This window comes from Cololabis saira, chromosome 20 (genome assembly GCF_033807715.1).
Source record: "Cololabis saira isolate AMF1-May2022 chromosome 20, fColSai1.1, whole genome shotgun sequence".
In the NCBI taxonomy this organism is placed as follows: domain Eukaryota; kingdom Metazoa; phylum Chordata; class Actinopteri; order Beloniformes; family Belonidae; genus Cololabis; species Cololabis saira.
Window position 1 is genome coordinate 4,741,932 of NC_084606.1, and position 17,185 is coordinate 4,759,116.

A 17,185-nucleotide genomic window follows, 5' to 3' on the forward strand; every position below is an offset into this window, starting at 1 on the left:
GGGAAAAAGAGGAAAAAAAGATGAAAAAAAGAGAAAAAAGAGGAAAAAATTCGAAAAGAATTAGGAAAAAAAATTTAAAAAGAGGGGAAAAAACAGGAAAAAAATAAAAAAAAGAAGAGGAAAAAAAGAGAAAAAAGCAGAAAAAATAAGGAAAAAATAGGAAAAAAAGAGGAAAAAATAAATAAAAAGAGGAAAAAGTGCATGTGTGAATGAATAAATGAGACGTAAAACGTACATTTCTTTGTAGAAAGGCGCTTTATGAAAATAAGTCCATTAACTTGTATTAGTTTACAGCGCAGTCTTGCCACATCCAACATGGCGGCGACGGTGACGTTTCGCAGCAGCTCGGGGGCTTAGCGGCTCAGGGGGCGGGGCCTCTGCCTGCGTCTCCATGATTGACAGCTGAGCCACTAAAACCTTCAGAAACGACGCAACTCTTTATAATCTTTATAACGGCCCAGGAAAGCGCGAATAAAACAACAAAACCCCGGGATTTAAACTTCTGTCTGGACTTTAAAAAGATCTGCGCCCGATTTTATTGAGTTATTTGTGGGAAAAAGAGCCAGGATTAAAGCGAGAGAGGTAAGAGCTGGAACTGAATAACCAACATGTAGAAGATAAAACAGCTCGTTTTATGCTGAATCCTCTTATTTATTATGTTAAAGTATTGTCATTTATTTCCACGTTTCTTTTTCTTTTATTTATATATCTTTGCAGTCATTTTAAACGAGTTTTAATCCAGGTTCAAGATGGTTTATTGTGATTGTTCATACACAACTAAATTGCAGGTGTTTTATCGCAAGTGCTGCTGCTTATATTCATGATTTTCTCCCGTTTTTCATTTATTTTGTTCCTGTTTGATCATTTCTTATTTATTTTACTAACCTTCATACTTGAATCTAACAGGTTTAATAATTCACTTTATCAGCTGCTCAAAGGGAGAATAATGCATCAAAAACTCCGCGATTTGATTTGATTTGATTTGATTTTATATGTTTATTTGGTCTCGTTGTATAAATCAGTAATCAATACTAACCTTTTTTGCATTTATATCAAGCAGGGACCAAAAGCTGTAGACTGAAGTTAAAGCTTATTTTGTCTAAACTTTTAACACAAGGTCCCACTATAGTGCAAGATTTGAAAAAAACTAAACAAAATAACTACATGAAAAAAAATATATATACATATATAGGAAGGAGAGAGCAGGAGGAAAGAAGGAAGGAAGGAAGGGAGGATGGATGGATGGAAGGACAGAAGGAAGGATAGAGGAAGGGAAGAAGGAAGGAGAAAGCAGTAGGAAGGAAGGAAGGAAGGAAGGAAGGAAGGAAGGAAGGAAGGAAGGAAGGAAGGAAGGAAGGAAGGAAGGAAGGAAGGAAGGAAGGAAGGAAGGAAGGAAGGAAGGAAGGAAGGAAGGAAGGAAGGAAAAAAAAGAGGAAGGACGGAAGGAAGAGAAGAAGGGACCCAAACAGGGCAGTCAGTGGGTTTGGTTCTGATCTGATTTTAAGCACCAGAGAGAGAGTATGAAATACTTCCATCCAGTACTTGTTTAGACATGGGCAGGACCAGTACATGTGGATGAGAGAGGCTTCTGCTACTTTACATCTTACACAGTATGGACTAATATCTGGGTACATGGAGGATAACTTTGCTTTGGAAATATGAGCCCTGTGTACCACTTTAAACTGAATTAAGCAGTGACGTGCGCACAGGGAGGTTGTATTAACCAGTTTAAGTATGGACTCCCAGGTATCCTCCGATAAGGGGAGCCCTAAGGCCCTGTTTACACGGAGCAAAAACAGAGGCGTTTTCATGCGTTTTTGCCGTTCGTTTACACGAAAACGAAGCTCAAAGTCACTAAAAACGATCAATTCTGAAAACTCCGGCCAAAGTGAAGATTTTCAAAAACTCAGTTTTCACGTTTGCTTGTAAACAGAGGAAAACGGAGATTTAGGCTTCAGAACGTCACATTATGCAACAGAAACCAGCGTCATGTGTGCGACCTGTGTTTACAATTAGTTTGGCCACCGTCAATATTTTCTTGTATTTTACCTGTTTTATATTCTAAAGTCACACTTAAAAGTAACTCCACTTCTCTGTCACTCCAAACCAAAGACTCTCGTTCCGTCTTGGAAGTAAAGTCTGATTTATGGTCCCGCGTTAAATCGACGCAGAGCCTACGGTGTAGGGTACGCGGCGATGCGCGTCGTACGGTGTGCGTCGCCACGTCGCCGCGTACCCTACGCCGTAGGCTCTGCGTTGGTGTAACGTGGAACCATAAATCAGCCTTGAGTGGAAGTTACTCGTGTCATTTGTTGATGTTTTTTCCAGGATTCTGATTGGCTGGCATGACGTTAACAGCGTATTTATGCGGATCCGTGTAAACGAAGAGATTTTGAAAACGATCTTGTGTAAACGATGGAATTTTTCAAAACGTAGAGGGGGAAATATCCGTTTTTGTAAATACCCGGCTATGTGTAAAACGGCCTAAGTCCTTCTCCCATGCTGCTTTGAGTTTATCTGTGGGGGAACTCCTAAGATCCAGTAATATGCCATAGAAAGATGAAATTAGCCCCTTTTTAAGTGGGTCTGTGGCAAGAACTTTGTCAACTGTGGTCAAGCCTATTGATGCACCAGGGCTGGGTGTCTGGGAAAGAACTAAATGTCTAGCCCAGTGGTTCCCAAACTTTTTTTGCCAAGCCCCCCTTTTGTACGTACAACACAGACACAGACACATCTTTTGCATTCAAATGCGACTGCAATTTATTTCATATATTGAACATATGTGCGAAAAAACTGTCCATCTCTGTAAAAATAGATTTTCAACTTGACCAGCTCACAGAGATTAAAACAACAACAAACAGGAGCCAAAATCTGAACATTTGCTCTACAAAAATTACCCCTTTTAATCCCCACACCTTTCCAGTGAGTGGGGTGGGCTTGTTTCATGTTACAGATCCTCTCAAACCGGGTTGCAGGTGAGAAACTGCCACATGCATCTTCCTTCCAGTAGCGGCGGGTAGTTGTGGGACCTGAAGCAGCAGGTCCCCGGTTAGATTCCCGCCGGCCAGATCATTACTTCATGTCATCCCTAGGGCTGGGCGATATATCAAGATTTTAATATATATCGATATATTTTCGAACGCGATATGGTACGAGACAATATCGTTTATATTGATTTTAAAAAAAAAGAAAAAAAATCTTTTTAATTTTTTTTTTTTTTTTTTTTTTTTTTACTGTCAACCTCAGTGGAAAAGTCTGCCTGTTACTGTCTACATTGTATTAATTGCACAGTGTATTTTAATTTAATTGTTATGCAGGAAAGGGATATTTGTTTTATGTTATTCAAGAAGCATTTTTATTCTTTATTATTTCATTTGTTTTATACATGTTGATATTGTGCAGACCTCTGTTAATAAAGGAACCTGTGTGACATTTGGCACGAGGCTTTGTATTAAAACTGACTGTTTTTTTAAGGGTTTGCCTCAGAAAAAAATGAAGCTAACAGAGATGCTAACAGAGATGCTAACAGAGAAGCTAACAGAGATGCTAACAGAGAAGCTAACAGAGATGCTAACAGAGATGCTATGCTATAATGCTTTGGGGGAAACCCCAATTATCTTACAGAAAAAATATTGATATATATCGAGTATCGCCATTCAGCTAGAAAATATCGAGATATGACTTTTGGTCCATATCACCCAGCCCTAGTCATTCCCCTTCTCTCTTCCCCCTATTTCTTGTCTCTCTCTCACTACACATATGTATTGAAGGCAAAATCTTAAAGAAATAAAAAATCTTAAAAAAATTATATATATTTTTTAAATGAATCTACCTTCCAACCTCGGCGCGCCCCCCTGCAATAGCGCCGCGCCCCCCCTAGGGGGCGCGCCCCCCAGTTTGGGAACCACTGGTCTAGCCTGAAGATATCTGAAGAAATGTGATATTGGAAGGCTGAATTTACTACTTAACTGCTCAAAAGATGCCAAGGTGTTGTCTATTAACAAATCTTTAAAACGGATTATACCCTTCCTGTGCCGTTCCTGGAAGGATCCTCACGGGATGGTTTGAAAAAGTGATTGGATGCAATGGGGCGTCCTCACTGCATGCGACGCGAGCGAGCGTCAGCGTCAAAAACAGTTCCATTGCTTTATTTTTTATTGCACTGTCTATACTGGTTGCGAGCGACGCGGCCCGATGCGACGCGCCGTTTTGAGCTGGACTTTCGTCGCACGCCCTGCTTCTATTTTCTTCCTGTCGCTCGCGTTGAAAGCCGGTTGAAAGTTGAAAAAAAAAGTTGAAAGCGCCGTAGGAAACAGTCATTTTAATACAAGAACCTCAATAAAGTGGCAGCTGCTGGAGGGAGATGCCAGGGAGCTGGAAGTTTCTGATAAGATAATAAGATATAATAAGAATCTTATCTTAATCTTATAAAGGCTTAATTTGTGCCGGATCCTGCCGGATTTCTCGTGTCCTCTGCTTTTCCCCACATCCCAGTAATGATCTGACATGCTGACATGTTTGCTGCATTTAACACCACGAACACGCCGGTCACTCACGCTGTTCGCTGTTTGATTGGGTCACCGTTCGGTTTTTTCCCCACTTATTCCACCGAATAATAAGCTTGTTTTCTGTTTAGAAAGTACAAACGTAGGAAGATTACAAGTAATCACCCATCTTTTACTTGTCCCTTTACTCTTTTAGGAGTTATTTTAGGAGTTTCTTTCAGGAGTGCACCGGCGGGTGAATAAAGGCTGATTTATGGTTCCGTGTAAAATCGACGGCGTAGCCTACGGCGCAGGGTACGCGGCGACGCGCACCGTTCGGTGAGTGCGCCGGGTACCCTACGCCGTAAGGTCTGCGTTGGTGTAACGTGGAACCATAAATCAGCCTTTTAAAAGGCGAGTCTCAGCTGTCAATCAAAAGAACGTGGTAGAACGTGGGGCCGATAACGCGTTCAGTATGGACAGAGCGCGTCCGATGCCACGCACTGTGACGCGACAGTCGGACGCTCGCATGCAGTTAGGACAGAAGAGAGAAGCTGTGAAAACCAAAAAACTTCCTAAATTGGGCCCAAATTCTAAGAGAATGTTTAACCACTGGGTTTTTGATTGAATTAAGTGAAGGAAGTGGAAGTGAGGAACCGAGTAGGGCAGGAACTGACAGATCATCAGTTGGATGTAACTCCATCGCCACCCAGTCAGGGCGGTCAGCGCCGCCGCAGTAGAAGGACCAGAATGCAAGGCAGCGCAGATTAGCAGCCCAATAATAACAACGAATGTTTGGGAGGGCCAGACTATGGAGTGAGATAACTTCCAAAAAGATGTGTCCATGTTATAACTATTCGTATTCGTAATGATAAACATTTGTATGTAAATAAAAAAGTTGTACCCAAAATTCTGCTGTCACACACAAGTCTGATAAATGATTAGGGTTAGGATTGTTTTTATGTGAGTATGAATCTAAAAGTCTTGTGAATACAACTGTAATTTCTACGACTACGAGTCTTCACTGTGAACACGAATTCAAGTTTATGGGTACGAGTCGAAAAACTGTTGAAATGACGTCACAGACAGAAACAGCATAGACATATAAACGTAGACGCCCCATCGAGTGCTGAGCCAACTGCCACATCCAATATGGCGTCAACGTCGCCGCCATATTGGATGTTCAAGACTGCGCTGTAAACTAATACAAGTAAATGGACTTATTTTCATAAAGCGCCTTTCTACAAAGAAATGTACGTTTTACGTCTCATTTATTCATTCACACACGCACTAATATACTTGGGAAACAGTTAGGCACCAAATATAATATATTTAATTTACTCAGATGGCAAAAATAAGAACTTTATTGATCCCACATAGGAGTAATTCATGTTATATCAGCTATAGAGAACAAGGTAGTGCTGAAAAACAATATATATCCCCCCTCACAAACATAAGAAAAATAGAGAAACATATTTTCTCATCAACAAAACATATTTTTAAATTTTCAAGTAACAAAATAAGATATTTGAACTATTTTTCAGATTTTTTCAATTATTTTATTGTCTGAAAAATGGTTCAATTATGTTATTTTGTTATTTGAAAAATTTTAAATTTCTTTTGTTGATCTATTTTTCTCTATTTTTCTTATTTTGGTGAGGGGGGGATATATATTGTTTGTCGGCACTACCTTGTTCTCTATAGCAGATATAACATGAATTACTCCTATGTGGGATCAATAAAGTTCTTTTTTTTTGCCATTTTTCAGACAATTAAAAAACATGTTTTGTTGATGAGAAAATATGTTTCTCTATTTTTCTTATGTCTATGCTGTTTCTGTCTGTGACGTCATTTCAACAGTTTTTCGACACGTACCCATAAACTTGAATTCGTGTTCACGGTGAAGACTCGTAGTCGTAGAAATTACAGTTGTATTCACAAGACTTTTAGATTCATACTCATATAAAAACAATCCTAACCCTAATAATTTATCAGACTCATGTGTGTGACAGCAGAATTTTGGGTACAACTTTTTCATTTACATACAAATGTTTATCATTACGAATATAAATAGTTATAACATGGACACATCTTTTTGGAAGTTATCTTACTCCATACCAGACCACCTGCAGACTTTATATTTTGAAGGTGAGTCTTGTTCAAACGTGGCCGTTTACCCGGCCATAAGTATGAAGACATAACTGAGTCAAGAGAGTTCCATAATCTTTAATAGAAATATTTTAAGTGAAAATTAACTTGAAACAGGTGAAAATTGTCAAATAACAAGTTATTTTTCATGTAATGACTCTTGTTTTAAGTGTAATGAGAGTTCTTGACTAAAAATGAGACATTTTAACTAGAAATAAGACTAAGAAATAAATATTCTTGCTAAGATTGTGAGTTTTTGCAGTTTTACAGGCGTCTGGGTCCTGGTGTGTTCAGGGATGAACAACAGCTGCATCGCTGCAAATGAAAACACTAAAGTCACCGGGCATCGTGGGGGATTGTGGGGATTAGAGGACTTTGATAATCTCTGCAGAGGAACCGCAATCATCCCTTTAAAACGGTTGGAAACGACTTTAAAAGCCGTTTGGAACCGGCCGGGTCTCACTGAGAATCAGATCTTTATTGTTTGGTCATCAAAGGAAAGGAAAGTTTATCTGTAGAACAATTAAACACGAGGTAATTAAAAATACTTTACATCAACATTAGAAGCGGTGAGACACAATTAAACAGTAAATAACAAATACAATGAATTAGAATAATAAGAAAAGAGGTAAAATAATTAAAAACACAAGTTGTAGGAATATTTGTCTTATTTCTAGTTAAAATGTTTTTTTTAGTAAAAAAAAATCTCATTACACTTAAAACAAGAGTCATCACCAGAAAAATTACTTATTTGACAATTTTCACCTGTTTCAAGTAAATTTTCACTTGAAATAAGTAGAAAAATCTGCCAGTGGAACAAGATTTATTTTCTCATTACAAGCAAAAAAATCTTGTTCCACTGGCAGATTTTTCTACTTATTTCAAGTGAAAATTTACTTGAAACAGGTGAAAAGTGTTGTTATTTTTCCAGGAATGAGTCTTGTTTTAAGTGGAATGAGATTTTTTGACTAAAAATGAGACATTTTAACTAGAAATAAGACAAATATTCCTAGTAAGATTCTGAGTTTTTGCAGTGCAGTGTTGTAGATCCAGCAGGTTCATCTCATTCTTACAATGGCAAGAATTACGTTTCTATACGGTCAAAACGTGCAAAGACCGTGTCAAATACAGGATTACTAAAGTAATCTGTAACAATTCTACGTCACGATGTCTGCATTCAGGGCTTATCCATAACTTTGCGCGGTTTTCAAAAATCACGAGTATTTAATTTAAGAGTACGCTTAAATAACAAATAAAATGATAAGAAAAGAGGTAAAATAATAAAAAGCACAAGTTGTTAAAAACTAAGGGCAGTAGATCCAGCCGGTAAGTATTTAATTTAAGAGTACTCTTCAGTAAACAGCTAATGTGAATATTTGTCAGTTTTGTTGCATTTTATGACTCAAAAAAGTTAGTTTAATGGATAAAGAGCGTTTTATTGTTCTACTTTGAGGCATTTCCTCCCCTGATGCTGCTTGAGACCTGAGAGGTGAAAGAATCACCAGGAAGCTCCAGCGTCAAGTTTCCCTCTAGTGGCGCCGAGTGGTATTACAGGCCTGACCGTAACCAGACACCAGAGACCAGGGGTCGTCAATCCGCGGCTCTTTAGCGCCGCCCTAGTGGCTCCTGGAGCTTTTTCAAAAATGTTGGACCTTTTTTTCTTCTTTTTTTCCTTTTTTTCGGGCCCGAGCACTTACAGTGCGAAGGCGCTATTGTATCTGTAGGAATTTTTATTCTTCTCTATTCTTTCTTCTGACGAAATGAGGGCCTTTTTTCTCCCTAAATGTGCCCCAAAAGTCACAAAATTTTGAACCAAGCCAGGCCTGGCGAAAAATGTGATATTTAATGGTTTGCATCAATGGGCGTGGCCTAATGGCTCAACAGCGCCCCCTAGAATACTTTGAGCCTCAAGCCCCACAATACGGTTTGATGTACATGCACGAAAATCGGTACACACCTGTATCATGTCGCAACTTAAAGAAAAGTCTCTTGGCGCCATGGCCCAAACCAAACAGGAAGTCGGCCATTTTGAATTAATCGTGTCATTTTGGCGCAATTTATGCCATTCCTTCGGCAGTTAATACGGCCGAACCGTAATGTGCACCCAGGCATCAAAATGTGCGTCTCCATCTTGCGACTACGCACATTACTTTTCTCTTTCAAAAGCGTTACCGTGGCGACGCTAGACGCCAAAAAGCGCGCCCACCCTTCATCTGATTGGTCGATATGTGATAGTTCCCCAAAAGTCATCAAATTTTGCACCAAGCCAGGCCTGGAGATAAATGTGATATTTCATGGTTTGCATTAATGGGTGTGGCAAAATGGCTCAACAGCGCCCCCTAGAAAACTTTTCTCTGCCATAACTTTTGAATGGTTTGATATAGAGAGTCGTGGGTGGTGTCACCGGACTCGGTATTGAGTACTTGAGTACTTAATTGGCCTGAATTATGCCCTTCTTCTGATTGGTTGTCCCTATTTTCTGTTATAACTTTTGAATCGTTTGACATAGAGAGTCGTGGGTGGTGTCATTTCTGATATGCTTATGGGGGCGGTGGCCGTGAGTGCGAGGGCCCGTTCATCGCTGCTTGCAGCTTTATTTCTTCTTTTTTTCCTTTGTTTTCTCTTTTTCTTCTTCTTTTCTCCTTTTTTCTGCTTCTTTTCCTTTTTTTGTCTTTTTTTCTTTCATTTTCCTTTCCTTTTTAATCTCGACATTTTGACTTTTTTCTCGACATTTTGACTTTTTTCTCGAAGTGCATAATGAGAAAAAACTCTTCCCCCAGTTGTAACTAATATAGAAACATGCAGCATGTGTTTTTGGTCCAATATGGCTCTAAAACATTTTGGGTTGCCGACCCCTGGACTAGTGAACCAAGAAAAAAGGAAAAAAAGAAGAAAAAAAGAGAAAAAAAGGAAAAAAATAGAAAAAAAGAGAAAAAAAGGAAAAAGAAAGAAAAAAGAAGAAAAAAAGAAAAAAGAAAAAAAAAGGGAAAAAAGAGAAAAAAAGGAAAAAGAAAGAAAAAAGAAGAAAAAAAGAAAAAAGAAAAAAAAGGGAAAAAAAGGAAAAAGAAAGAAAAAAGAAGAAAAAAGGGAAAAAAAAGAAAAAAAGGGAAAAAAAAGGTCCAACATTCTTGAAAAAGCTCCAGGAGCCACTAGGGCGGTGTAAAGAGCCGCGGGTTGCCGAGCCCTGGTCTAGTGGCGCCGAGTGGTATCACAGGACTGACCGTCTACTATCAACACAACAGATCAATACGCCCCCATGTGGCCAGACGTGGTATTACAGCATTTAAAATGAGTAATAAACTCCGCCCGCAGCGAAGCTTCAGATCCTAGAAACTGGGATATCCGTTTGTTTCATGGTTGTTTTCTGGAGAAACTCAGGGTTTCCTGAGCTCGTCCCGCTCAAACATTCCCAACATTCACCATGATCAGGATCATTATGGGATTAAATCTCAATCAGCTAAAAGCCAGAAAAAGCTGAATTTATCACAAAAATACAGGTCAGTCAGGACGTGCATTTCCTTAATCCTGACACACACACACACACACACACACACACACACACACACACACACACACACACACACACACACACACACACACACACACACACACACACACACAGATTAAACATCACAGTCTGCTCTCAGATTATCTCTGTCTGTGTCTGTTTTTCTGTCCTTGTGGGGAAGTTTCACCTGAACTTCACCTTTACTTAATCGTCTCATCAGTGTGTGTTTACGCACATTTATTTATTTATTTGTCTCCTCTTTTGCCTGCATATATATTAATAGTTAATACCAAGCTTGGTAAATCGTCACTAAAGGACGCCGTGTAACGACGCCGAACATAAGAGACTTAACGTGTAAAAGCTTTATCTAACCAGAAATACCAGAGGAATTTTGATTTGATTTTTATTTGTCTCAAACGTGCACAAGCATAAAACAAACGGTAGCCTATATATAATAATATTAAAAAAATAGTACATTACGATGAAGTGCAAGTTCAAGGAGGAGCTGAAGGAAACAAAGCGGATCAAGTTCAGACCCCCTTATATTGTATATATACATAAATACATACACACACACACACACACACACATCCATGGGTATTCGTGGAATTCCCCGGAACGCCCAGGGCGAGACTCCTGTCGCCGCTGACGACCCCCACTTCCTGTTCCACTTCCTGTTCCACTTACAACATCATCGGTCATCTTGGAAAGCAACATACGGCAACACCACCATATATATATATATATATATATAAATACAAATACATATATATATATATATATATATATATATATATATATATATATATATATATATATATATATATATATATATATATATATACATACATACATACTACTCACAATAAGTTAGGGATATTGTGAGACGCTATTATTTTTATTGTCTAAATTTTTGGGGTAATATTAAACTAATGAAAATGAAAATTTCTTCTCATTCATCATTAGTAATATCAAAGGGAACTTTTACTTTTTTCATTAAAATTCAGACCAAAAAGGAAAAGCAATCATGTAAATAATAATATCCCTAACTTATTGTGAGTAGTGTATATCAAAACAAGTGTGTGTTTAGATCTTGTCTATCAAGTCTGGCGACGTAACTGTAGTTTGTCCAAGTGGTGTTGCCGTATGTTGCTTTCCAAGATGGCCGACGATGTTGGACCAGCCCCCGGGTCTGGCACTCAGAAGGCGCGCCGATTTTTTCCAGTGGCCAACCGCGGTACTGCAACCAAAAATCCCATGCGGCCCAGAAAGCTTTTTTCCCATAGACCGCAATAGTAAAAGAGAAGCCTCTAAAACTGTTCACAGGACACCTCCAGCTGTAATCCCCGGCAATTACTAATCTTTGTATTCTATATTTTTAAGTCATGGACTTTATATCCGTCAAAAATGTTTTATAACGGCCAGAAAAGTAAAAGAAAAGTCTCTTTCTGGGCGTGACGTCACGGCTGACGTCACAGCCGTGTCCGTGCATTCCACGGATGTTTTATATTAATATATATTATATAATTATATTATATTAATACATTAATAATATATGTAATGCTATACATGTAATAATATACATTAATTAAGATATTATATTAATACATATTATATTAATACTCGCGTCATTGCCCCGGGGCATGATGGGAGGCCCCAGAGCATCATGGGAGGTGACTCAACTGCGCATGCTCTATGGGCCGCTGTATGCGGAAGTAAACCCGGAAGTCAGAGATTTTTTCGGCTTATGCGCTGGCTGAGCAGAATGCATTGAAATGAATGGGCGGCCATTTTTAGTCTCCAATCCAGTTTCTATAATACATCCATGTGTTGGACGCGACTGCATAGACATCATATAGAACACTAGACTGAGCATTGGCTCCTGGAACGCGAGAAATAGCGCCGCCATCTTGGAGTGGTGAACGTCAAGCTTACAACAACGGTCACTTATCAGGATGCGAGGCTGATGTGCAGCAAACTCCTGCTCAAACGAGCAAACTAAGGAAAACAGAAGTCGTGGGATTACTTATATTATATTACTTATATATCTCATATATATATTTTTTTTTATGAGAACATAAACATGCTGTCTAAATGCCATCCTAGAGTTTTCTAACTGAATGTAATGTGATTCATGATAAAACATGATCAAATTACATGTTATCTTACTTATCACACCACTGCTATTATAAGTGTGTAGTTTCATATTCAGTTTAGCTAACCTTGATGAATGTGTGGGCTCATATATATATATATATATATATATAAATATATATATATATATATATATATATAAATATATATATATATATATATATATATATATATATATATATATATATATATATATATACATAATAATAATAATAATAATAATAATAATAATGACTTGGATTTATATAGCGCCCTTCAAGGCACCCAGAGCGCTTTACAGAGATCATTATTCATTCATACATTACGCACCGACTGTAAGTGACTGGTTTGAAGCGCGAATTTCATCCATTCAACTGAACTGTAGTCTATTCTGTAGTGTAGTAACTGGACTCTATCTACCAAATGAATTACGTTTGCTTAGTTTGTTTTGGTTTCATCAATTTGTGCAAATGGAGGAGGAGGAGAGGCCTCATCTCATCATGTGTGCGCAGCGCGCATGATGAGATCAGGTGCGCTCCTAAACCCGAAGCGGGTAAACCCGAAGCGGGTTTAGGAGCTTCACCTTCCATGAGGGCGACGTAACAACTGTTTGTCTGTTTTGGAGGTGGCAAAGAGAAGGTGGAATAGATCTTTCCTCACAAAGACTGTCACTCTGGATATTTGCAAGTACATTTCCCAGACCTATAGGGCTGGTAGAGGTGTGCCCAAATTCAGAGCGCACTCCACTGAGCTTTGCCACCGAGGTGGCAAAGCTCTATTCTCAGGTGCCAATGACGTGATCTGTAGTTTGCATTATTCGTTTTGGAATACTAAATTGAGGAATATACTGCATGGGATTTGGACTCAATGGAATTGTCTCGAGCTGACCGGAGCATCAAGACTGGAGAGATGATTAAAAATGTGATGTCCGTGCACCATGAGCTTAAAAATGTATGTACTTTGCAAAATAGCCGTTTATATATATATATATATATATATATATATATATATATATATATATATATATATAGAGAGAGAGAGAGAGAGAGAGAGATAGGCTATATATATATATATATATAGGCTATATATGTGTGTGTGTGTGTGTGTGTGTGTGTGTGTGTGTGTGTGTGTGTGTGTGTGATGTATATCCAGTGTTCCAGTGTTTAAGATGTGTGTTACGTTGTGCCAAGTATGAACAAAAAACAATAAATCCCGCCAAACCATGTTTTATTGTTAATTAAATGCGCTGACTGTTCATTGCTCCTATCAACCCGGTTAAAGTCCATTATACTGAATGGAGCGAATCACCACTCCAATATGGCGGCCCCGCGTTACGTTCCGCCTATGGGCGGTTACGTTGGTTGCTCAGTCTAGTGTTCTATATGATGTCTATGCGCGACTGCGCATGTGTGACTCAAATCCATGGATGTATTATAGAAACTGGATTGGAGACTAAAAATGGCCGCCCATTCATTTCAATGCAATTTGCTCACTCAGCTCAGCTCACTCAAAAATCTCTGACTTCCGGGTTTAATTCCGCATACAGCGGCCCATAGAGCATGCGCAGTTGAGTCACCTCCCATCATGCCCCGGGGCAATGACGCGAGTATTAATATAATATGTATTAATATAATATCTTAATTAATGTATATTATTACATGTATAGTATTACATATATTATTAATGTATTAATATAATATAATTACATAATATATATTAATATAAACATCCGTGGAATGCACGGACACGGCTGTGACGTCAGCCGTGACGTCACGCCCAGAAAGAGACTTTTCTTTGACTTTTCTGGCCGTTATAAAACATTTTTGACGGATATAAAGTCCATGACTTAAAAATATAGAATACAAAGATTAGTAATTGCCGGGGATTACAGCTGGAGGTGTCCTGTGAACAGTTTTAGAGGCTTCTCTTTTACTAATGCGGTCTATGGGAAAAAAGCTTTCTGGGCCGCATGGGATTTTTTGTTGCAGTACCGCGGTTGGCCACTGGAAAAAATCGGCGCGCCTTCTGAGTGCCAGACCCGGGGGCTGCTCAAATCGGGTAAGTACACTCCTCCTTGCATGGAGCTGCTGTGATACGTCAACGTCGCCGCCATATTGGATGTTCAAGACTGCGCTGTAAACTAATAGTAAATAGTAAATGGACTTATTTTCATAAAGCGCCTTTCTACAAAGAAATGTACGTTTTACGTCTCATTTATTCATTCACACACGCACTAATATACTTGGGAAACAGTTAGGCACCAAATATAATATATTTAATTTTCTCAGACGGCAAAAATAAGAACTTTATTGATCCCACATAGGAGTAATTCATGTTATATCATCTATAGAGAACCAGATAGTGCCGAAAAATAATATATATCCCCCCTCTTTTGAGTCCAGGAAGTTCTTTTAATCATGAACAAACGCAAGACCAGGAGGAGACTAATCACTTCATAAATGGAATGAAGGATATGAACATTTCTGCATTTGTAGACGGTAGAAAGTACCGGGATAGAAGATTTACAAAAAGGTGAGCGAAAAGGTGAGCGAAGCAGGATTTGTAGGAACGCCAGACCAGATCAAGCTCCGCTGGAAGACGCTGAAAAAGGTGAACTACAGGGATAAGAAACAAAACGACTTCTACTGGGCTGTTAATTATCCGCCGTGCTGCTGTTATTGTTGTTGTTTTGGATTTGGATCCAGGAAGAAGAAGCAGAAATGAGGGGAATTGCGTCATGACGTTTTCTGTGCGTCGCTGGTTTGATCCAGATATCCCAAATGATTAAGGGGGCTGCATTGGCAAATCTCGCGGGATCGGGCGGTTTGAATTTTGCTGCGGACGGGAGCGGGCGGACAAAAAAAAAAAAACACTGCGGGATAGGGATGTAGCCTAGCGACCAGATGGAAATCAATGACGTAGAAAATAAACCTCAAACAAGATCTTTACAAAACAAAGACAAAGCAAGGCCAGTCAGATATTTGGTTGCTGCGTTTAGTGTCTGTGGGCGCATATGGAAGAGAGACGGGGGATTGGGACCTCAGTCGGTCAGCAGCATTCTCTTCCTCCACAGCAATGTAATGGTCAAGCGATTCATTTGTTAAATTGCAGTAATTCGTTTCATTCATTAACATTGTTTATTTTATGTTATTTATTCGTGTTATTTGAGCCACTCACAACCTACTCTTGTTGCTGTAACCACAATCACATAATTGATGCGTGCGCAAAAGGTGAGTTTTGCAGGAGCGGATGAAAACACTGCGGAAGCGGAACACACACGTTGCGGGTGCGGGAGGTAATGGTAAAGAAATGCAGCGGGAGCAGGATGAAGAAAACAGTCCCGCGCAGGGCTCTAGTGTCAGCCTCCTTAAAGGTATAGTCAGTAATGTTGGAGAGCTAGCAAAATTAGCTAGAAAGTGGCCCCTCCTCTAAGCCCCGCCCCCTCCTCCCCCTCCCGTCAGCGCTCCGTCCAAAGCCACGCCCCCACAAACTTTGTGGAAAACACATTTGCAGGAGTGGAGTTTTCCAGGACATTTTGGACAGCACATTTTCAACAAAACTACCCCATGTCTCATTCACCTGTAAGCGAGGCCGGTTTTAGGGGGGGGGGGGGGGGGGGGGCTGTGCCCACACAAACGTCTGTCCTGCCCACCCAATCAAAGTTATGGGGATCCTTTATTTTTTAATAATTTAATTTTTTTATGAATATAAAAAAATATCATAAAATATCTGTACCGTTTCTGATTGGGTGGGCACTGCACATCATTTTTAGATACAACAATGAACGCATACCGCAAAAGTTGTGTCTCGGAGGAGGGACCCGACGTCCCAGCAAAATTAGACAACAGAGAAGTTCAGAACAGCACACGGAGCACACACTGAAGGCTGATTTATGGTTCCGCGTTACACCAACGCAGAATGGTGCGCTTCGGTCCGTGGCAGACCCCAGTAGCGGACAACCTGCGCCGCAGAATCGCACTTTGGCTTTCATTTTTTAGCCTTTTTAGCAGGGCGAGCCATTACAAGTAACACTGGAGGTGGTATTTTTGGTTGCGTTTTCTCGTTTTCTCTGCCATTCTTCAGCAAACGTGACTCGAGTGTGTGAAGTTTTCCGGCAAGATTTTCGACGTGACGAGTGCGCGCATGCGACAGAGGGGGGCGTGGGCGGGACTTAAAAAGAAGGCATCTGATTGGTTATTTCCCCCTGCCAATCCTCTGGTCCTCTGACCAATCCCTGCCAATCGGTGCGCAATAAACAGATTGGTCAGAGTTTTTACAGGATTAAAGCTGTCAGAGAGGTCGGATTTTTTTCTTTCCTTTTTCTGAACACATTATTCACTGGCTACTCTCAGGATGGAAGGACCATTTCACCCAGTATAACAATAAATGTTTTTGAATACAATTACAGACTATACCTTTAACCCAGATTGGAAGTTTGTTCCATAGTAATGGTTCCTGATAGCAGAACGCCCGCCCTCCAAATCTACATTTAGATACTCTAGGAACTACGAGAAAACCTGCACTCCGAAAACGGAGAGCTCTGCCAGGAACATAAGGCACTATCAGGTCTTGCAAATAATGCGAAGCTAAGCCGTTTTGGGCTTTATATGCAAGTAATACAATTTTAAATTGGATTCTGAATTTTACAGGTAACCAATGGAGCGACGCTAACACTGGAGAGACGTGGTCTCTCCTGCTGATTCCTGTCAGCACTGCTGCTGCATTTTGAATCAGCTGGAGCCTATTCAGCAAATTACTTGGACATCCTGCTAATAACACATTCCAGTAATCTAGTCTAGAAGATACAAACGCATGAACTAGTTTTTCTGCATCACTCTGCGAGAGGATTTTCCTAATCTTTGCAATATTACGGAGATGGAAAAACGCTATTTTACAAACCTGATTAACATAT

The 17,185-nt window shown here is 39.6% G+C and overlaps 1 protein-coding gene across 3 annotated transcripts in view; it reads left to right on the forward strand.

Annotated features, from left to right (window-relative positions):
• The first annotated feature begins 394 nt into the window (after positions 1–394).
• Positions 395–17,185, forward strand: part of LOC133420128 (FHF complex subunit HOOK-interacting protein 1A-like) — a 49,518-nt gene continuing 32,727 nt past the window's right edge. For all 3 annotated transcript variants that reach the window (XR_009770580.1, XM_061709713.1, XM_061709714.1), the window contains exon 1: positions 395–582. The gene's annotated coding sequence lies outside the window, so the exon portion shown is untranslated. The remainder of the gene's footprint in view (positions 583–17,185) is intronic.